The sequence below is a fragment of the Leptodactylus fuscus genome, chromosome 1, assembly GCF_031893055.1.
Source record: "Leptodactylus fuscus isolate aLepFus1 chromosome 1, aLepFus1.hap2, whole genome shotgun sequence".
Lineage (NCBI taxonomy): Eukaryota > Metazoa > Chordata > Amphibia > Anura > Leptodactylidae > Leptodactylus > Leptodactylus fuscus.
The window spans coordinates 28,200,661-28,224,182 of record NC_134265.1 but is presented as its reverse complement, the minus strand read 5'-3'; the positions used below and the strand labels follow the sequence as shown (position 1 = coordinate 28,224,182).

At 47.0% G+C, this 23,522-nt stretch overlaps 1 protein-coding gene across 2 annotated transcripts in view; it reads left to right on the top strand.

Annotated features, from left to right (window-relative positions):
* The window catches only part of DYM (dymeclin), a 232,536-nt gene that overhangs the window by 66,220 nt on the left and 142,794 nt on the right, over nucleotides 1-23,522 (top strand). The window lies entirely within an intron of this gene.

The following is a 23,522-nucleotide window of genomic DNA, read 5'->3' as shown; positions in this document are numbered from 1 at the left end:
TAGAGGCTGCAGCACTTGTGGTGTCTTCAAACAACAAATTGGTCCCAAATGTCAGAACCCACCAGTTACATAACCAAGGATCCTATGGATAGGTCAGTGTATACGTTCTGGGAAACCCCTTTAGGCCTGTGTATGAGCCAGGCCCGACACCAGCTTACTGTGTAAGTGGCCATTTTCTTGTGGCCCGGGCATGCGTATTCGGCTCTGCCCGAGGCCTAGAAGATTGAAACTCAGGACGGAAGAAGATACAGCGAGAGGGCGTTGTAGGCGAAGATGGAGGCGGTGCTGGAGATTTCTCTCGCAGCATTGGGGACGCCCCCAGTGCTGCGAGAGAACTCATTTGCATACTGAAGAAAACCGGGATTTATTCTGAATGGCAGCGCGGAGAAGACATCTAAAGGAATTTCTTAAAGCTGTTCCTACGATTTAGTCAGCAATAAAGGGTATCCAGTATTAGGATCCCTTTAATGGCCAAAGGACAAAATGTCGTCCATCCCTCATTGATGTCAGTGGGGACAGGGACGGGAGGAGGGGACAGTTTCCGTTGTGCTCCGTTCCAATGCCGCGGAACAGGATAGGATTTGCTCTATAATCATTGGATTGGACCCCCGTAGGGAGAAACTCTGCCTGTACACTTGATCTCTAATCTCCATTTCCTATGCTGAGATCTCGGATTAGTTTCTGTCGTGTTCACAGTTGTCATAGACATGGCGCTTACCAATATCTGCACCCTAGCTGGTTTGAGTAGTATCATATATACAATTATATATGGGGGCATTAATGTACGCAGGGTTTTTGGAGATCTTTACATACTGCAATAAGAATCAGAAGTGGAGCTTTCATCCGTTGTCTCACTGGTGCTGCTCAGGCTTCGGGCCTGGTATTTCATGCGCTCATAGACAATTCTGGGTGCTGTTACCTCTGCTTTCACTAGGGGGAGCCATTTCCACGTGCAATCCTCCATCATGGCCAGATTGCTTGGCGTTTCGCTGCGTTCCTGCGATGTCTATTATGTGCTTCGGTTGCAGTCTGTTTATCGCCTAGCAGGGTTTGTTTTGGCCTCCCGGTGAAGAGAATCTCATGAAGTTTCCCCACGCCGCCCCTGTAATTTATTTCTTAGACCTTTTCGGGGTTTTTTTCACTTCATGGCGTAACGCGCTGTGATTCCACATTTTCCTTCATTGCTCACGGCTGATATATTAGAGCGCTGTTTATTAAAGCGTCTCACACCCTTTCTCTGATACCATGCTCAGGAATTTGGAGGATTTGTCTCGGGAAGGGACCCGCCGGCGGTCGTGTAACCCCGACTTGTCTGGAGACGGCTTGTCACTTGAAATGATCATCGAGAGAGGACAAGATGTATTTATTCTGGGTGGTGACATCCGTGTGTGTACGCAGCCCTATGATAGTGCAGTATGGTATAAATATGGGCACAGATGTAGCAGTGCCGAGTGCGGTTTTCCATAGTGTTACATAAAAGATTACCAAATATGCAACAACCCCCCCCCCCCAAAAAAAAAAAAAACATAGGTTTTCTGCAACGTGACCTCAGGCTAAAACTGTCTGATTGAGCTGACAATGATAGCCGAGCCCTGACTAGTGCGGTGGCCACGTATGTTCACAGACACTGCCGTTCTTACAGGACCTCCTTTCTTGCCTATTGATGGCCTATCCTTAGGGTGGTGTTCTGATGCCCGGGGTCCCTGCCGATCAGCTTGAAGAGGTCACAGCCTTCAGGTGAGCACTGCAGCCTCATCAAACAGAGCACAGTGTCATACTTTGGTTTAGTGGTTGTGCTTGGTATTGCAGCTGCATACACAGAACACTGCTGATGCTTCGTGTGATCCACAGCCATTATACAATATGCGGTGCTGTGCCCGGTATTCAGTGACAAGGCTGCAGCACTCACCGGAACGCTGAAGCCTCTTCAATGGTGGGTGCAGGTGTTGGACCCCCACACCGGTCATATAGTAATGACCTAGTGTACGGACAGATCATCAATATATAGGTGAGGAAAAACCCCATTAAAGGTGTTGTCTAGGGTTAATTCTTGTATGTCCTATACTCGGAATAGTCCATAAATATCTGATGGGTGGAAAGGGTGTAAGGGGGGGAGGAGGAAGGGAAAGACACGGCAACCGACTGGCTACCAGGGCTCTTGCAGGAACTTTTAGGATACAGCGGTTCCACGGACAGGCACAAACACACCAGACACGAAGTAAGAAATATAAATTTTACTCTATACCCTTTTGGGGGAACTCCAGGCTAACAGGCCTGATGAAATCAATAATTACAAGACAATCAGCGGAGGGCCGAGACCCCTGAGTGACACTGCACCGTGACCTAATATGTCAGAACTAGTGAACTATGCCTTTAACTAGCGGCTACATATATATAGCAGCTGCAATTTACCTATTAATACCAAGCTAAGAAAACAATGTAAGTATGCAGAGGAAGATCACCTGCGGTGTCACACTGGGGTTAACAATATCACAGTTTACTATTTAACTTACCCACTCCCCAATATCCACATTTCAACACACTACCCCAACCCTGCAGGGAAGACTTCTGCAACCGGTTCTGTTTTATCAGAAGTTGGTGCTTAGCTGCACAAGTCTCAGTGAACCAAATAACTCCTCTTATGACGTACTTCTGGTACTATAATCCAGGATATAGTGTCTCTTTTGAATAGCAGGACAACACGTGCTGTATCTCCGTTTAGTTGGAACTCGCTTTAAAGCAAAATGGCCGGAACCAGTCTATGCTAGGTTTTTGGCGCCAAAAAAAAAACTATTTACTGCGTGTATACACTATTCACCCTTATGAAAGGTGAATCGGAGCTCCACTTACCCGGGTTAGCAAGGGGGCGAACAGTCAGATGGATTTTCCGAAGGAAACAGGAATTTCTTTGCCTCCAGGCAACAGGAACACGGTGTCACAAGGGCTGGTCCTTCTTGTCATCCGCTCCGCGGCGTCTGCACAGCAATCGTCTCCAACTCTCCTGACATGGGAACCAGCAGCAGGTCCAGGCTTCTCCAGAGCTGGACCTGGCCTGAAACAAGCGTTGCACGGCAGCAAAATGGCGATGAATTGTCTCTCAGATCTCTCACTGCTCAAACAGCCAGCTTCTTTTCCCACACTACTACAGTCCACTTCCTCCACTCGTCACTTCCTGATTCTTCCTTTACCTAATACAGCGGCATCTTGTGGTCAAAAAGAATTACTACAATAGAATTTTTCATTACAGAAATATCTCCTTTTACCACTGCTATTATCACATCACACACTTGTCAGTGGAAAGTGTCCTGAGACTGTATAGCATTAGTCACCCTGTGACACACCACCCCACTAGAGGTCGGCGTCCTCGACAGACCTCCCCAGACAAACTCATCCTGGGCGTATCGCTGTGGGGGAACCCCAGCATTAGACCTTGGCGTTCTGTGTAAAGTCGGGGCGTCAGTCACTTCGTTCCCACAGGTCGGCTCAGGTTCCTGTACAGGAGCAGTCATTAGTGTCGTCCCCTCCCGTGGAGGTAAGATCACCACGGCTGGAACCGTTTCAGACATGGGAACTGGTACATCCCACCACTCATCGGGATCAATCTGTGCAGCAGGTGTGAAGGTTGGGGCTGTTGGATTCAACCGAGGCACCTCAGTCTCTGTTGTGGGAGTCTCTGAATTACAAGGTCTGAGCATATTACGGTGAAGAGTCCAGGTAACTCCTTCACCCCTTTCAGGCTCTATCTCATACACTGGTCCGTCAGGGATGACCCTTCGTTTTACTCGATATGGCATTGCCTCCCACCGATCATCCTACTTTCCCGAGGGTCTCTTGGCCCTTACTAACACCCTGTCCCCAGGTTGGAAGGGTTCATGTTGAACCGGAGTCTTGTCTGGGTGACTGGACAGTCGGGTTTTGTCAATCACCAACCGGTGTATGGTCTGCAATTTTCGACGGTGTAGCTCTACCCAGTCATCGGGCGAGCGAGCGCCCTCTCTCTCAGGATTTGTCAAGTTCAGTTCTTCAATCTCCCGTCCGGGACGCCCAAACAGCATCAGGTATGGCGTGTAGCCGGTGGTACTATGGACCCGATTATTATAGGCCCAGAGCAACTCAGCTAAGCTCTCTGGCCACCGAGCTTTTTGATCTTTCTCCAACGTTCGCAACATCTGGAGGAGGGTGCGATTGAATCGCTCACAGGCCCCATTCCCCTCTGGGTGATAAGGAGTCGTCCGGGATCTGTGGATACCATACACACGATACAACTCCGACATGAGCCGCCCCTGAAAACATGCCCCCTGATCTGAGTGAATACGAGTGGGGCACCCATACACTTGGATGAACTGCTTACACACAGCCCTGGCAGCAGATTCGGCAGTCTGATCTTTTGTAGCTACTGCTACTGCAAACTTGGTAAAGTGGTCGGTCATTACCAAACAGTACTGATGTCCGCTGTTGGAGTGTCCTATCAGGACATAATCAATCATCAGCACCTCCAACGGCGCAGTGGTCCTAATCGTCTGAGTGGGGGCCCTTTGTTCTGGGGGTTTAGCGAGCTCACAGGCCCTGCAGGCTTGGCACACGTCCTGCACTGTCTGCTCAAGGCCAGGACAATAGACAAATCGCTGGAGCCACTTGAACGTTTTATCAGGACCAAAGTGGGCCCCTCTCACATGAGCCTCACGGGCAACTTCCCTGGCACTGGTACTTGGTATCACTAGTTGCCATCTCACCTCCAACTCAGTCTCTAAATATACTTTACGGTACAGTAACCCATTCTCACACTTCAGTCTATCCCACTGTTGCATTACTCTTGCCCCCATAGGTGGCAAGCGTTTGCGCTCCATCGGGGTAGGCCACTCCTTTGCCATTACCCACTGCTTGATCTTTCTTAGGGTCACGTCATCATTCTGAGCATATACCCAATCTCCATGGGTTTTCCCAAGTAACACTGGCCGGTCTGACACCACCCCACTTGTCCGTGCCAGTACCACAAACAAGGGTATTCTACCCAAGTGGGGAACCTCTGAGTCTTCCAACTCTCCATCCTTATCTCGTCCGGAGTCATCCGGCGTCACTCGAGACAGGGCATCCGCATTTGCATTTTCTCTACCGGATCGGTACTTGATCTTGTACTTGTACCTGGACAACCTGGCCATCCATCGTTGCTCCAAAGCACCCAACTTTGCGTTGTCTAGGTGCGCTAAGGGATTGTTGTCGGTCATAACAGTCACTTCCGCTCCTGTGAAGTATTCTGAGAATTTCTCCGTCATGGCCCACACTAGGGCCAATAGTTCCAGCTTGAATGAACTATAGTTGTCAAAGTTCCTCTCTGTCTCCCTCAGGGACCGGCTTCCGTAGGCTATGACCCTCTCACAGCCATCTTGTTCTTGGGCGAGCACCGCACCTAGGCCATGGAGACTCCCATCTGTGTATAACGTGAAGGGCTTGTCAAACTGCGCATAGGCGAGTATTGGTGCACTCGTCAAGGCTTCCTTCAACTCCTCGAACGCCTGTTGTTGTTTCTCTCCCCATGCAATGGGCTGGTTCTTTGGCCCCCGGGAAGGCCCCCTTAGCAATTCGTTCAGCGGTCCTGCCTTCTTTGAGAAATTTTTTATGAAGCGCCGGTAATATCCAGCTAGGCCCAAGAATGCGCGAAGTTCCCTGAGGGTTCTTGGGACAGGCCAGCGTTGTACCGCTTCCATCCTTGCTGCTTGCCGGTTGCACCCCCTCAGCAGAGACAATGTGCCCCAGATACTCAATCTGTGTCTGGAACAGCTGGCATTTCTTGGGCTTGACCTTGAGCCCATGCTCCATCAGGCGCTTCAGGACTTGTCTCAGCCTCTGAAGATGTTGTTCGAAGGACAATCCGAAGACCACAATATCGTCCAGATAGATGAGCACCGACTCAAAGTTTAGGTCACCAAGACAATACTCCATGAGTCTTTGGAACGTGCCGGGGGCATTGGACAATCCAAAGGGCATCCTTCTGAACTCATACAAGCCCATCGGCAAGATGAACGCCGTTTTCTGTCTGTCTTCTGCTGCCATTGGCACTTGCCAGTATCCGCTCGCCAGGTCTAGGGATGAGAAGTATTTCGCCTTTCCCAATGCGGATAAGGATTCCTCAATCCGCGGCAAGGGATAAGAGTCTCTCACTGTCTGTGCGTTCAACTTCCGGTAGTCGACACAGAAGCGTAAGGTGCCGTCTTTTTTTCGGACCAGCACCACCGGGGCAGCCCACGGACTCTGACTTGGTTGTACCACGCCATTATCCAACATTTGACGTAACATCTCTTTCACTTCTTGGTACATGTTTGGTGGGATCTGTCGATACCTTTCACGGATTGGGGCCGTGTTCCCGGTCGGTATTCTGTGCTCGATAGCAGACGTACAGCCAAAGTCTTCGTCATGCCTAGAAAATGCAGCTTGGAACTCCCATAGGGTCTCTTCCACTAGCCGTACTTGATCTGGACTCAAAGAGGGCCGGTTTATTCCCATCATTTCCAGGATCTTCCTCCCATTCCACTCGGGCGTGGGTTTTTCAGGTTGCTCCATCTGTACCGCCAAGGTCCAAATGTCCCCTCTCTCTTCCCTAAGAGTAAAGGGTCTTCTCCGGGCTGTCTCACCCTGGTGTAGGAAGACTCTGGCGACCTTGACTCTCCTTGGTAGGGTCACTTCATGATCCTGTAGATTCACGCACCGCACCGGCACTCGCCCGTTTCGGACTGTGGCCACCACTCGCCCAAACATCACACCAGTTATCTCTTCACACCGCTCTACCGGTTCCAGCTCGACATCCAATCCGTCCACATTCAGATTGGTCCCCACGGGCAACATCAATGTCCGTTCCTGCCGGGGAGGTATTTTTACGGGCGCTCCATTCAGGGTATACACCGCCCCCAGCCGGCGGTTTTCAGGGAGTCCCTTCTGGATTCGGCAAGTCTGGACAATTTGCCGGAAAACTTGCTGTGTTGGCCTATGTGCCGTAGTCCGCTTCCAGTACTCCGGTCCTTTCTTGGTGAAAAGCACGTGGTTCAGGTCTCGCAACACATTCATGCCTAGAATCACCGGGACCTCCGGCAAGTAGGTAGACTTGACAAGGATAACTCCCTTGACTCCTAATTCTTGGCCACAGGCCCGAAGTCGCATCCAGACTACCCCATGTACAGGGATAGTTCCATTATCTGCCGCTCTCAGTCGGATAACCATTCCGGTGTTTGGTCGCATAAGGTGGCCATGATGCCGTTCAAAATAGTCTAAGGGCATTGTTGTCACTTCAGAACCCGTATCCACTAGGCAGGGGACCTTCTTTCCCTCAAAACTCACTTCCAGCACGGGGCTTTTTGCGATCAAATCATGTGGGCTTTTTGGAGCACTTGGGCCCCCTGATACCCCCGCGGTGCGCCCTCTTATCGCGGAGGTCTCCCGTTTAACGGCGGTGAGTTGCTGGGCCTGGCCCTTCTCGGTCCTGGGCAGTTCCTTGAGATATGCCCGAACTCTTGACATTGCCAACATTGAACATTGCTATAGTCCCACTCTCGAGGTGGTGGCCTTTGTCGCAGTTGGAGGTCGGGAGGAGAGCGATACCACGGCCGTGATGGAGATGGCCTTCCCTGTGGTTCCTCTGTTTGCCACATGGGGGGTCTTGCTGAGCATTGACATGGGGGCCCTTTTGAGGGAGTTGGTAACGGGTTCCCAGCAGCAGGAGTCTGTACCCTACTCTGCACCTGGCTCAATTGTTGGGTTAGCGCATCTATAGTACGCTGCATTTCTCTCATCTGGGCCTCTGCCTCACCCCCTACAGCATTGGTCATCACCCTTCCAGCTCTCTGCATGGCGACCTGACCCACCTCTGGCTCCTCCATTTGAGTCCTGGCGATGGTCTCCTCCAGAATCTGGACAAAGGTCAGGGTCTTGTCCGCCAGCACGCGGTTCTGTAGTTCCCGCCTCACCGTACTCAAACATAATCCCCGAATAAAATAGTCCCTCAACAGCTCGTCATCTTCCTCAGGTGTACGCTGGGCGTGGGATTCGGCCCTCCGGACATCAGCTAACAACCCCTGTAGTTCATTAGCATACTCAGGGACGGTCTCCCCCTCCCCCGATTAACAAACCGGGCAAGTAAATCGACTGACGGGGCACGGTTCCCGTAAACCTTCTCCAACCTGTTTATTATGTCTATCACCGTACTCCTCTGGGAGTCTGGCAGTAATGTGATTGTCCGTCGGGCATTCCCTTCCAGAGCATTTATCGCTACCTCCGGTTGGAGTTCGGGGGCTAGATTACACAGTTTAATCGCACTCCTCAGTCGTTCAGTCCAATCGGTCAGCAACATGTTATGTCCGTCAAATTTAGTCAGTTGGTTTAAGATGGCACCTGCTGGTAAACACCTGACTGGGGCTGTCGGTGCAAGAGTAGGTACAACAGGCGGGAGGACAGCACCCGCAGCCACCCCGCCATTAGGTACACGGTCCGCGTCCACCAAAGGCGCGTCCCCTGATGCATTGTCCATGTCCATGGTGGCACCGTATCCTGCCGACTACGCCAAAAATGTAAGGGGGGGAGGAGGAAGGGAAAGACACGGCAACCGACTGGCTACCGGGGCTCTTGCAGGAACTTTTAGGATACAGCGGTTCCACGGACAGGCACAAACACACCAGACACGAAGTAAGAAATATAAATTTTACTCTATACCCTTTTGGGGGAACTCCAGGCTAACAGGCCTGATGAAATCAATAATTACAAGACACTCAGCGGAGGGCCGAGACCCCTGAGTGACACTGCACCGTGACCTAATATGTCAGAACTAGTGAACTATGCCTTTAACTAGCGGCTACCTATATAAAGCAGCTGCAATTTACCTATTAATACCAAGCTAACAAAACAATGTAAGTATGCAGAGGAAGATCACCTGCGGTGTCACACAGGGGTTAACAATATCACAGTTTACTATTTAACTTACCCACTCCCCAATATCCACATTTCAACACACTACCCCAACCCTGCAGGGAGGACTTCTGCAACCGGTTCTGTTTTATCAGAAGTTGGTGCTTAGCTGCACAAGTCTCAGTGAACCAAATAACTCCTCTTATGACATACTTCTGGTACTATAATCCAGGATATAGTGTCTCTTTTGAATAGCAGGACAACACGTGCTGTATCTCCGTTTAAATGGAACTCACTTTAAAACAAAATGGCCGGAACCAGTCTATGCTAGGTTTTTGGCGCCAAAAAAAAACTATTTACTGCGTGTATACACTATTCACCCTTATGAAAGGTGAATCGGAGCTCCGCTTACCCGGGTTAGCAAGGGGGCGAACAGTCAGATGGATTTTCCGAAGGAAACAGGAATTTCTTTGCCTCCAGGCAACAGGAACACGGTGTCACAAGGGCTGGTCCTTCTTGTCATCCGCTCCGCGGCGTCTGCACAGCAATCGTCTCCAACTCTCCTGACATGGGAACCAGCAACAGGTCCAGGCTTCTCCAGAGCTGGACCTGGCCTGAAACAAGCGTTGCACGGCAGCAAAATGGCGATGGATTGTCTCTCAGATCTCTCACTGCTCAAACAGCCAGCTTCTTTTCCCACACTACTACAGTCCACTTCCTCCACTCGTCACTTCCTGATTCTTCCTTTACCTAATACAGCGGCATCTTGTGGTCAAAAAGAATTACTACAATAGAATTTTTCATTACAGAAATATCTCCTTTTACCACTGCTATTATCACATCACACACTTGTCAGTGGAAAGTGTCCTGAGACTGTATAGCATTAGTCACCCTGTGACAAAGGTGCCATGACAGACAGCCCCTGCACCGATCAGCTGTACAGAGCCCTTCCGAAGCCCATTCTATACTCAATACAGGGCCGGAAGTAGAAAACTCTCCCCGCTATATAGCTGTCAACAATAAAATCCTTAATCCTTGACATCCCCTTTAAGTGCCCTTTAATCAGTGACATTCAGCTCTGCTACCTCTGCATAGACATTTCACGTCCTTTCAGGCAGGGGAAGAATGACCCTTTTAGAGGGGAAAGTTTACAGGTATCTGGCCCTGGAAGGTCATGGTCAGAGGTCTTATGTTGGAAATCGGATATCCAGCCATAGGTGAAGCTGCCCCTATATGGATGAACATTTCATATACCGGGAACTGAGATGTTGGCAGAATAAAGGCTGCCGTAAACCGCAGCCCCTGACCCAGTGACACCTCTGCCGTACTCTGTATTCCTACAGTCCATGGTCACCGTTATGGCGGCCTCCCTATTTGGCCCCTTTATATTCTGTGCATTCGCTTCTACGTGCAGTAACCTGCAGGATATCTTAGAGTCGGGGTCTCTGTCCCCAATGTGCCACGCCGTTGCAGCCTCATTCCTCTTATGCCCATCCCTTCCCTGGCCTTCTCGCCCACATTGGCACCAGTCTGCTTCCCATTGGCGGCATTGTCCCGGGTTGGTAGAGACGGCGCTACCACCAGCTCATTACACTGATTTATGTGACACGGCGAGGGAAAAATCATTAAGGATTTCTTGTCTTCTCCATGTGTGATGAGAATTTCCCCCATAAGGAATTTATTTGAGTGTGCGGAGGGCGAGCCAGACGGGCTTTACTTCAGAGCCTCCTCCGTGTGCCGCTCACAATTAGCTCTGTCCTCCCTCTGCCTATTGTTCCCCTGCCAGCTGCTTCATATTTTAGATGCTGTCCCTTTTAATGTGTTTTCCATGGCATCTGTAACCAGCTGCATTCCTGTGCTGGGTGGCGCCCTCTTGAGGGCATTCTCGGACATGTCATCCATAGTCTGTGTCCTATGGTGAGAAATCTGCCCGTCTGGCTTATCTTTCTTTCAAAGCGGTCATGTGCCAATGTTTGTGCAGCCGATGTCGGAGGTTTTCGGTACATACTGTGTTGGGAAAGCTGGGTGACGACAGGAATGGACACCGATTCGACCCAAATTGAAAATCTCCCCAGCAAAGGCTGGAAATTGTGCTTGGCAGATTTGACATTCAGGAACATGGAAAAGCGACCCTGGTCACAACTACGCTATCAGTATTTTCTCTCTTGCAGACCAGATAGAGAATTTCAGCATCAAGAGAAAATATAAAGGGGTTTTCTGGCCCCAACTGCATTTGTGACCTGTGTCCAAAATTTAAGGCGGTGGACGTGTAACAAAGCCTTGAGTTATAGGTTCGAAACGGGGCCCAGGTGTTGGACCCCCCCCAGATTACATACTAATGACCTGTCTTCTGGATGGGCCATCAATATCAAGTACATTTGGGGATGGAAATCCCCTTTTTAAAATTGCTATCCAGTTTAGAAAACCCATAGTCATAAACTGCATTAGTATAGTCTGAGTTAAAGGGGTTTTTCCCACAGTGATCTCCATTGAAATGTGGGCTACTCGACCAGTGCTCCATTCAGAACGGGGGACAAAAGTTGTTCTGCTCTGTGGGGGTCTGAGTGGTTGGACCTCCACTGATCTGCAGGTTAAATTGTCTAATTGCAAAACCCCTTTAATAGAGGGTGGAAGGGTCTTCTGTTCAGAATCCTTGTCTCTTGGTCAGAGTGGTTGTAAACAGCATCTGTCTCTGTGGAGGATCTATCCTGCCATGCAACCCATTGATTTCTGTGTACAAGGTGTAATACTTAAAATCTCCTCTGGGGTTGCTGCAGGGAAATTGAACCCTTACTTACAGGTCTCTCCCTAGATTACAGCGATCACTGGGGGTTCCTGCTTGGCACATTGTGATCGGCTTTATTAGCAAGGGAGCTTTATAGCAAATAGGGACTGTCCACAGTGGAGGACCCCTTTAAGTTCTATTTATTGGTAGGACGCTTCCTATTTTCTTTATGACTTTTTAGCTCCATTTGCACCCATCTATGATTAGAGATGAGCGAGTACTGTTCGGATCAGCCAATCCGAACAGCACGCTCCATAGAAATGAATGGATGCACCTGGTACTTCCGCTTTGACGGCGGCCGGCCGCTTAACCCCCCGCGTGCTGGCTACGTCCATTCATTTCTATGCGAGCGTGCTGTTCGGATCGGCTGATCCGAACAGTACTCATCTCTATCTATGATCAGTGACTCCGGATGGGACTGTATTGTAGTCCAGCTCCTGCCTCGCCATACTTTACACTGCAGCTGTGCTTTCTCAGATTGCCTGCGATCTCATAAGCGAGCCTCAGAATCCTAGATGGTGAGGTGCCGATAACATCTCTATTGCCTTCCAAAAATTTTCTCGCAAATAGTTTTTTAGTAAAAAAGCGAAGGGAACTTTTTTTTTCTTTTTTTGCCATTAGTGACCGTAGCCGCATACCCCAGACCCCAGACCAAAACGTAAAGCCTGTTGGGCGCGCTCTGCCAGCTCAGCACATATCACAGAATCTATAATGGGTCTCCATGATTAATTCCATTCCAGCTTGAAAGCTGAAAACCGGGGCTGGACGCGACCCCAAATATCACTTGTAAGACGGAAGTGCTGAATGTTGTGGCTCTGGGTTTTTCTAGAAGGAGCGAGGACTCGGAGAATGTCATTTCTGAATAATGTTGTGCCATCGAGAAATAAAAACAGCCTGATCTGGCAACATCTCAAGGAAATCTGGCCAAGGAGCTTATATCTGATGCTTAACTGGTCATAAATAGCCCCAGATGTCGGACGCAGAGATAGAAGTCAGGAAAGATCACAGGCGCTGGGTTACAGTAAAAATGTCGAAACACGGGCGTCACGTCATGGTGACCCGCTAAGTGTATAGACTCCTCTCTACCCTCCCCCCCGGCCCCTCGTCCAGGCCTGTCTCCCATATAAGGTGCGCTTTGGGCCAATGTATTGAATCTCTAGACAGCTCAGCCCAGAAAGTGCTTTATTCCCCCCCCCCCCTTTTTTTCTCTTAAAGGGTTGTTAGTTTTGGCACTTTAAGGTTTTTTTGGGGTATGTTCACATTACTATTATTATAGTCCACTGCTGTCCTCCAACATTAACGGTAGTAGAGCGACCCTCTATCTGTGGCCGTTTCCACCAACCATCTCTATTACTAGCACTAATACTCTTGTTGCTATGACTTATTATGGCTATTAGTAGTATCATTATCACTAGTATTACTATCACTACATTACATCATTACTAGTATCGTTATTTTCTCTTGTCGCTATTAGGATTTATATTATTGCTATTTCTGGTATTACTTGTATTACTGTTACTATTACCAGGACACTTATTATCACTGTTATTATTACTAATATCATCACTGTTATTACTTACAACTATTGTCGTCAATATTACTATTATCACTATTACTATTACTATCACTATTACTACTATTACTATCACTATTACTACTGTTGCTATCACTATTACTACTATCACTATTACTACTATCACTATTACTACTATCACTATTACTATTACTATCACTACTATTACTTTTTTTTTTTTTTTAAATGTAGATTGTGAGCCCTACATAGAGCTCACAATGTACATTTTTCCCTATCAGTATGTCTTTTTTGGAATCTGGGATGGAAATCCATGCAAACACGGGGAGAACATACAAACTCCTTGCAGATGGTTTTTTGCCCTTGGTGGGATTTGAACACCAGGACTCCAGCGCTGCAAGGCTACAGTGCTAACCACTGAGCCACCGCGTAGCCCCTTACTACTATTACTATCACTATTACTACTGTCACTATTACTATCACTATTACTACTATCACTATTACTATCACTATTACTACTATCACTATTACTATCACTATTACTACTATTACTATCACTATTACTACTGTCACTATCACTATTACTATCACTATTACTACTATCACTATTACTATCACTATTACTACTATCACTATTACTATCACTATTACTACTATTACTATCACTATTACTATCACTATTACTACTATCACTATTACTATCACTATTACTACTATTACTATCACTATTACTACTGTCACTATCACTATTACTACTATCACTATTACTATCACTATTACTACTATCACTATTACTACTATCACTATTACTCACTATTACTATCACTATTACTACTGTCACTATCACTATTACTACTATCACTATTACTATCACTATTACTACTATCACTATTACTACTATTACTATCACTATTACTATCACTATTACTACTATTACTATCACTATTACTACTGTCACTATCACTATTACTATCACTATTACTACTGTCACTATTACTATCACTATTACTACTATTACTATCACTATTACTACTGTCACTATCACTATTACTATCACTATTACTACTATCACTATTACTATCACTATTACTACTATCACTATTACTATCACTATTACTACTATTACTATCACTATTACTACTATCACTATTACTATCACTATTACTACTGTCACTATCACTATTACTATCACTATTACTATTACTACTATCACTATTACTATCACTATTACTACTATCACTATTACTATCACTGTTACTACTATCACTATTACTATCACTATTACTACTATTACTATCACTATTACTACTGTCACTATCACTATTACTATCACTATTACTACTATCACTATTACTATCACTATTACTACTATTACTATCACTATTACTACTGTCACTATCACTATTACTATCACTATTACTATCACTATTACTATCACTATTACTATTACTACTATCACTATTACTATCACTATTACTACTATCACTATTACTATCACTGTTACTACTATCACTATTACTATCACTATTACTACTATTACTATCACTATTACTACTATCACTATTACTATCACTATTACTATCACTATTACTATCACTATTACTATCACTATTACTACTGTCACTATCACTATTACTATCACTATTACTACTATCACTATTACTACTATCACTATTACTATCACTGTTACTACTATTACTATCACTATTACTACTATCACTATTACTACTATCACTATGACTACTATCACTATGACTACTGTCACTTACTATCACTATTACTACTATCACTATTACTACTGTCACTTACTATCACTATGACTACTATTACTATGACTACTATTACTATGACTACTATTACTATGACTACTATTACTATGACTACTATCACTATGACTACTATCACTATTATTACTATGACTACTATTACTATGACTACTATTACTATGACTACTATTACTATGACTACTATTACTATGACTACTATCACTTACTATCACTATTACTACTATCACTATTACTACTGTCACTTACTATCACTATTACTACTATTACTATGACTACTATCACTATTGCTATCACTATTACTCTCACTATTACTATTATCTCTACTTCTACTATTACTCACTATTATCACTACTATTGTTATCAGTTACTATTATCACTATTACTACTACTACCACTATTATCACTATAACTATTACTATCACTACTAATATCATCACTATTACTGCTATTATGATTATCATCACTATTATGATTATTGTCACTGTTACTATCACTACTATTATGATGATTATTCTCACTGTTGATATTTTACTCTGTATTTTCCTATGTTGGGATACTATGTGTATGTGCGTTACATGCACCAGCGACTGGTCTGTAATTGCTGCGGCTTTTTGGGGGTTAACATGCGGTATTTGTTTTCTATCTCTCGCTGCTCGTATTTACTTTGGAGTCGCTGACTTATTCTGTATTTGGAAACTGCTAACTAAACATCCAGGGGGGAAAAAGTGATTACAGGAGGAGGCAGAGGGGACAATCGCAGCTGAGGGGGTGCTGGGAGATTTTGGGAATGTGTCCAGTCAGGAAGCTGTCATGCCAAGGGCTGAGAGCCTGGAGACTTGGTCTAGTCACTGTGGTGCCAGTGATGTACAGAGGTCGGTCACAAGACCCTGATATCTTAACTCAGCCTGTCATTTGCGCACAGCGCGGCCCTTACTGTGGAATGAGGTTTATTCAGAGGGAGCCGATAGCCGCACGTATCCTCCTGGAGATTACATTGTTCCAGGCCTTGTCGGTGCAGCCAGCAGATTAGTGATGTGGCTATGTGCATGGATAGGAAAAAGCAGCACAAGAGACCGGGAGACCGTGCTAGGAAATGTGATAGAAATGGTCGGCCAGCACAGGGCATGCCATTAAAGGGTACAGAAATATAGCTTAAAGGGGCACTCCAGGAAAACGGACACATTGAGGCAGATTTACTGATTATTATTAGGCCTATTACGCATCCCGATCCCTAACAGGATGAGCGGCCTATTACACGTCCCGATCCCTGACAGGATGAGCGGCCTATTACTCATCCCAATCCCTGACAGGATGAGCGGCCTATTACACGTCCCGATCCCTGACAGGATGAGCGGCCTATTACACATCCCGATCCCTGACAGGATGAGCGGCCTATTACACACCCCGATCCCTGACAGGATGAGCGGCCTATTACACATCCCGATCCCTGACAGGATGAGCGGCCTATTACACATCCCGATCCCTAACAGGATGAGCGGCCTATTACACATCCCGATCCCAGCCAGGATGAGCGGCCTATTACACATCCCGATCCCTGACAGGATGAGCGGCCTATTACTCATCCCAATCCCTGACAGGATGAGCGGCCTATTACACATCCCGATCCCTAACAGGATGAGCGGCCTATTACACATCCCGATCCCAGCCAGGATGAGCGGCCTATTACACATCCCGATCCCTGACAGGATGAGCGGCCTATTACACATCCCGATCCCGGCCAGGATGAGCGGCCTATTACACATCCCGATCCCGGCCAGGATGAGCGGCCTATTACACACCCCGATCCCTAACAGGATGAGCGGCTTATTACACACCCCGATCCCTAACAGGATGAGCGGCCTATTATACATCCCGATCCCTAACAGGATGAGCGGCCTATTACACATCCCGATCCCTGACAGGATGAGCGGCCTATTACACACCCCGATCTCGGCCAGGATGAGCGGCCTATTACACACCCCGATCCCGGCCAGGATGAGCGGCCTATTACACACCCCGATCCCTGACAGGATGAGCGGCCTATTACACATCCCGATCCCTGACAGGATGAGCGGCCTATTACACACCCCGATCCCTGACAGGATGAGCGGCCTATTACACATCCCGATCCCTGACAGGATGAGCGGCCTATTACACATCCCGATCCCTGACAGGATGAGCGGCCTATTACACATCCCGATCCCTGACAGGATGAGCGGCCTATTACACATCCCGATCCCTGACAGGATGAGCGGCCTATTACACATCCCGATCCCTGACAGGATGAGCGGCCTATTACACATCCCTATCCCTGACAGGATGAGCGGCCTATTACACATCCCGATCCCTGACAGGATGAGCGGCCTATTACACATCCCGATCCCTGACAGGATGAGCCGCCTATTATACATCCCGATCCCTAACAGGATGAGCGGCCTATTACACATCCCGATCCCTGACAGGATGAGCGGCCTATTACACATCCCGATCCCGGCCAGGATGAGCGGCCTATTACACATCCCGATCCCGGCCAGGATGAGCGGCCTATTACACACCCCGATCCCTAACAGGATGAGCGGCTTATTACACACCCCGATCCCTAACAGGATGAGCGGCCTATTATACATCCCGATCCCTAACAGGATGAGCGGCCTATTACACATCCCGATCCCTGACAGGATGAGCGGCCTATTACACACCCCGATCTCGGCCAGGATGAGCGGCCTATTACACACCCCGATCCCGGCCAGGATGAGCGGCCTATTACACACCCGGATCCCGGCCAGGATGAGCGGCCTATTACACACCCCGATCCCTGACAGGATGAGCGGCCTATTACACATCCCGATCCCTGACAGGATGAGCGGCCTATTACACATCCCGATCCCTGACAGGATGAGCGGCCTATTACACATCCCGATCCCTGACAGGATGAGCGGCCTATTACACATCCCGATCCCTGACAGGATGAGCGGCCTATTACACATCCCGATCCCTGACAGGATGAGCGGCCTATTACACATCCCTATCCCTGACAGGATGAGCGGCCTATTACACATCCCGATCCCTGACAGGATGAGCGGCCTATTACACATCCCGATCCCTGACAGGATGAGCCGCCTATTACACACCCCGATCCCGGCCAGGATGAGCGGCCTATTACACACCCGGATCCCGGCCAGGATGAGCGGCCTATTACACATCCCGATCCCTGACAGGATGAGCGGCCTATTACACATCCCGATCCCTGACAGGATGAGCGGCCTATTACACATCCCGATCCCTGACAGGATGAGCGGCCTATTACACATCCCGATCCCTGACAGGATGAGCGGCCTATTACACACCCCGATCCCTAACAGGATGAGCGGCCTATTACACATCCCGATCCCTGACAGGATGAGCGGCCTATTACACACCCCGATCCCTGACAGGATGAGCGGCCTATTACACACCCCGATCCCTAACAGGATGAGCCGCCTATTATACATCCCGATCCCTAACAGGATGAGCGGCCTATTACACATCCCGATCCCAGCCAGGACAACCACACAGGCCTATGCAGGAAATGATTGGCGAGTCTGGCTTTGGGAGAGGTAAAAGCCGTTCTTGCTCCTCTGTAAATTTTCGGAAAAGAGTTAAATTAGTTCTTGATGTAAAAAAGAAAATCTTTGCCTCTAGCACTGCCACTTGAAATGTAACAGCCCTGTAAATCCAAGTATGACTTTAAAGGGGTTCCCCAGGCTAAAAATATTGATGACCTATCCTAACTATTTCAGATTGGTGAAAGTCTGACACCCAGAAACCCTATGAATCAGCTGTTCTCATCACACTACACACTGAGAACGGAGCAGGAAGCAGACAGCGCCGTTCTTTGTGTAGTGGTCAGGCCAGGTACTGCAGTTAATCTCCCTTTCACTTGAACTGGAGCGGGGCTGTCTGCTTCCTGCTCCATTTTTTGTGTATGTGCTACTGAGAACAGCTGATCAGTGGGGGTGCCGGGTGTCTGACTGTCACTGATCTGTTATTCTTAGGATAGGTCATCAATTGTTTTTATCCCAAAAAACACCTTTAAAGAAGCATTGCAATTTGACTCTAGATATAAGCCAAACCAGGAAAATTTCTTTCTAAAGGAGATGCTCTTCCTTCAGACAGCTGCTTTAGGGTTCTTACCCCTCATTAGTGCAGAATAGGGTTTCTACCCTCCAGTAGGTGGCACTAGAGGCACTGTTTTCCTTTGGGGAAACACATTTGCATATTCCTTTCCACAATTCCTTGCAAGTTTCCTGACACCTATATGGCAGTCTCCACATGGAGATACGATATACATCCTGCCCGCAGTATAACTTGTCATTTATTGGTTGAGTCCAGTGGGTGGAGTCTCATTGGCAGCAACCCACTCCCCTCTCCCCATTGCTGAGCCGAGTATGCATGTGTATGTGAGGGGTCAAAGAGAATAGCTGTCAGCCGAACAATCGTTTGACCAACCATGAAGGCCGTATCGTTTGTGACCATCCATAGTGTGACAGATCCACTTTAAAGCCAGTTACCTAATTTATCAAGACTGGCGTATCATATGCCGGTCTTGATAATCTGCCCAATTGGTGCAGAGACCTAGAAATTTCTGAAGAGTTGGATCGGAGCTTTAGGCCCAATTTCAGTATACACATAGAAGGAATGATGAAAGAATACCCCCCCCCCCCCCGTGTTTGGGAATTGCAAATGGTTTTTAAGCAATTGTCCTGCCTTCTGCATGTTCTTTATTCTTGGTCCAAGGGGTTTTAGGTCTCTGGTTACACCCGGCATGATCCGTGAAGTTATATTGTTTATGTATTAGTCGCTTGACACCATGAAACGGCACGGTATTATTATGGTAACCCCCGGACTAAGCCTTGTGGTGGCGCAGCGTCTATGGCTGCAATATCCCACATCACAGGCGCACGGCCCTCCGAGACATGGCTCTGTTGTAACACTATGGAAAATGCACTGACTGCAGCTCATGGTTCCCATTCAAGAGTGGCATTAACTTTTTCCTACCGCAAGCGAATAAACGCTTTCCCAACTTCTCACTTTATTTTGGCATTTCTGTCCTCGTGTCTTTGGAAATATCCCCCTTTTCCTGTCAAACAGAAACTGCTTTCATTACAAAAGCTCCAAACCAAGCCTTTGATCCCATCTCATGCATGGTAATAGTAAAGCCTCTTCCTACAGATGGGCCACAGCCTCCGCACTTTTACCAATATTAGGGCTGTGCTCCGTCCCCTGTCGTGTCATTCTTGGTTGGTTTGATCATATTGGATAGTTAAAGGGCATGTCATTTGTAGTCAATGATGCCATGATATAGCATCTTTTCTTAGAATTCTGTGCTGTGCCTCTGTTGTTCCTCCTGGCAATATGTATAAATGATCAGCTGAGTATTATGCCGGTCTTGATAATCTCCCCAATTGGCAGCCTAATAATAGAGTAACACTTCCTGTTCTGTAGAGATCACTTCTCAGTAGTTATCTTATTATCATCACAGGGAGGATTACAGTAAAATAAAAGGTATCCCATATAGATAGATAGATAATCCTGGATTACAATAGGTAATAGTTGCAGATCACCTCGTCCCCCTCCCTGCACATAGACCTCTGCCCAGGTCAAAGAGCATGCCCTCTACTCTCCAGGCTTTTGTTTTTGTTTTTTGGTTTGTTTGTTTTTTTGGATCCTTGAAGCTACTGTAAAGCAAGTCTTTGAATGCTGTAAACAGCAGCTTGAGTAAGATGGCCGCTCCTATATTCATGTACGGAAAACAGCCTAAACATATGAAAATCAGAAAATAAAAACTCTTTAGGGAAAAGAAAATGTCACCAACTGGTTTTATTTGGTGAAAAAAATATAAGCGAGATAGATAGATAAATAAATATGAGAGATAGATAGATAGATAGATAGATAGATAGATAGATAGGAGATAGATATGAGAGAGATAGATAGATAGATATGAGAGAGATAGATAGATAGATAGATAGATAGATAGATAGATAGATAGATAGATAGATATGAGAGAGATAGATAGATAGATAGATAGATATGAGATAGATAGATAGATAGATAGATAGATAGATAGATAGATAGAGATATGAGAGAGAGAGATAGATATGAGAGAGAGAGAGAGATAGATAGATAGATATGAGATAGATGGATAGATAGATAGATAGATAGATAGATAGATAGATAGATAGAGAGATAGATATGAGATAGATAGATAGATAGATAGATAGATAGATAGATAGATAGATATTGCATGGACAGCACACAGGTTATAATGGTCACAGTGTAATGCTTCATTCTCCCTGTAGTGGGCACTGCAGGGGAATGAGACACTCACTACCAGTTCTCCCTGGAGTTGTTGGGTTTCTCAATTCCAGAATCACTTTCGCTCATTGTTGTCTGTTTGGATTATAATTTTTCCCCGGACATTGATATTGATGGTCCTATCAGATTGGTTGGGCTCCATCTTCCTGCACCCCACTGATCAGCAGGCACCGTGCTCTACACTAGACAGTAGCTGTGCCTAATATTGCACTTCTCTCTTGGGGTTGGCCCTGGACTGTAGTACCAAGGACAACCACTACAAGATGTATGGCGCTGTGGATTTTAAACAATGAACAGCAATCGGTGCATCATTTCACCGCCTTTCACTCAGCTGATTGACAGGGGTGTGAGGATGGAGACCCCCTCTGGCTTAATATTGGTGGTCTATCCTGTCCATTGCATACATCTTGCAGTGGCTGTCCCTGGTATTACAGCTCAGTGCCAGTCACAGGAATGAGCTCAGTACCAGGCTATGAACACTGACATGCGTATCACCAGTCTTCATAAATATGTCTGAATATACTGACCACTGGGGTGCCATTAAGCCCCACCAATCTTATACTGACGGCCTATTTGAAGTCCCTTTAAAAAGAACAGCGCCACTGTTGTCCATGGCTGTGTCTGGTATTGCAACTCCACCTCTCTTTACCAATGCTGCTGTTTCTGGGTGTGGATCTGGTGGACAGATGTTCTGTATATTTTTACTTTTTCCACCCCTAAGAGGTTGTGTTTCTATTTCCGGGGTAATGTCTGGATAACACCCCCCCCCCCACCCCCACCATGGGTTTGCATTTGGGATTCCAAACAGCGATGGGAAGTAACGTCATTCCTCCTTTTTACCTCTCCGGATATTTTGCCTTGACTGTTTGATCTTTTACCTTTCTGATCCGGTTTTCTCCTCCACCACCCGTGTAAATGCTGATGCCGGCGTTTTCTCGGCGTCCCCCGTCTTGAAGTTGGGCTTTGTTGCGCTCTCAGTCATGCTTTGTGTCGCGGCTCTTCTACCTTCAGAAATATCGTCTTGTATCAGCGCCAGATAGAAGTAAATATTGTTCTGTTATTTTAGCAATATGAAGCATTGGCATCCTCTGAGCTCTTGGATTCCGCTCAAGTCGAGAAATATCTGAATTTTTTTTTTTTTTTTTTTTACATGAAAAGTGCTTACTTTAATTCATGTAAACAAGAGCTCCGATTTCACTGTGAATTGGCAGCGGCCTGCGGTGGAGGAAACTGAAAGAGACTGAATGGGGAGGGGGCGCTGCTGTGGTATGCAGATTTTAGGGTCGCTATTAGAGCTGAGCGAATACCGTTCGATCGAGTAGATATTCGATTGAATATTAAGGTATTCGACATATTCGATTCCAATCGAATACCAAGCTGTAAACGCAGTAAAAATTCGTATCCCCTCCCACCTTACTGGCACTTTTTTTGCACCAATAACTGTGCAGGGGAGGTGGGACAGGAACTGCGGCAACCTTGGAGAGTGTTCCCCTGGTGGTTGTGGACCAGATGGCAGTTGTTAGCCTCTTTGAGGAAATCTCCTCTCTGCCGCCAGTGAGGGTTGACAGAAACATTTCCATCATATTCTGCACAGGTGCTTGTGGCAATCATTTATGCGATTGTTCCTCTCCCCTACCAGAACGAAAGACGAGATGTTATTTTTATTCCAGAGGTCGAGGATTGCAAAAATCCAGTATTGGTTGCTCTCCATGATGTGAACAATGCCTTTGTCTCTGGAAAAGCAGCCCAACATGAAGTCAGCCATGTGTGCCAGAGTGTTACTTGGCATGACTTTGCTGCCCCCACCGGAAGGGTCACTCTCCATTTCCTCCACTTTCAACTCCCCTTCACACCATCCGCGCTGAAGCAATGGGATGCACTGAACTTCCCCGCTAGCCTCGTGTGGGACAGTGACCTCAAATGCCACTTCATCCTCCTCCTCTTCCTCCGTCTTCCAATGGTGAGAAGATGACAGGAGTGTGCTCTGAAGGTTTTCTGGCTAGCAGAGGCTACTTTAGACTTACAAAAATGGCCGCACTTTCACCAGTATATCAGGCACAATGGGGTAGGTTTTTAAAAACCTTACCCCAACAAGTTGAAAACGTGGGCCATGTGTGGACCGTGTTTGAGTCTGGCAAGCTCTAGAGCCGCTACCAGGTTCCGGCCATTATCACAC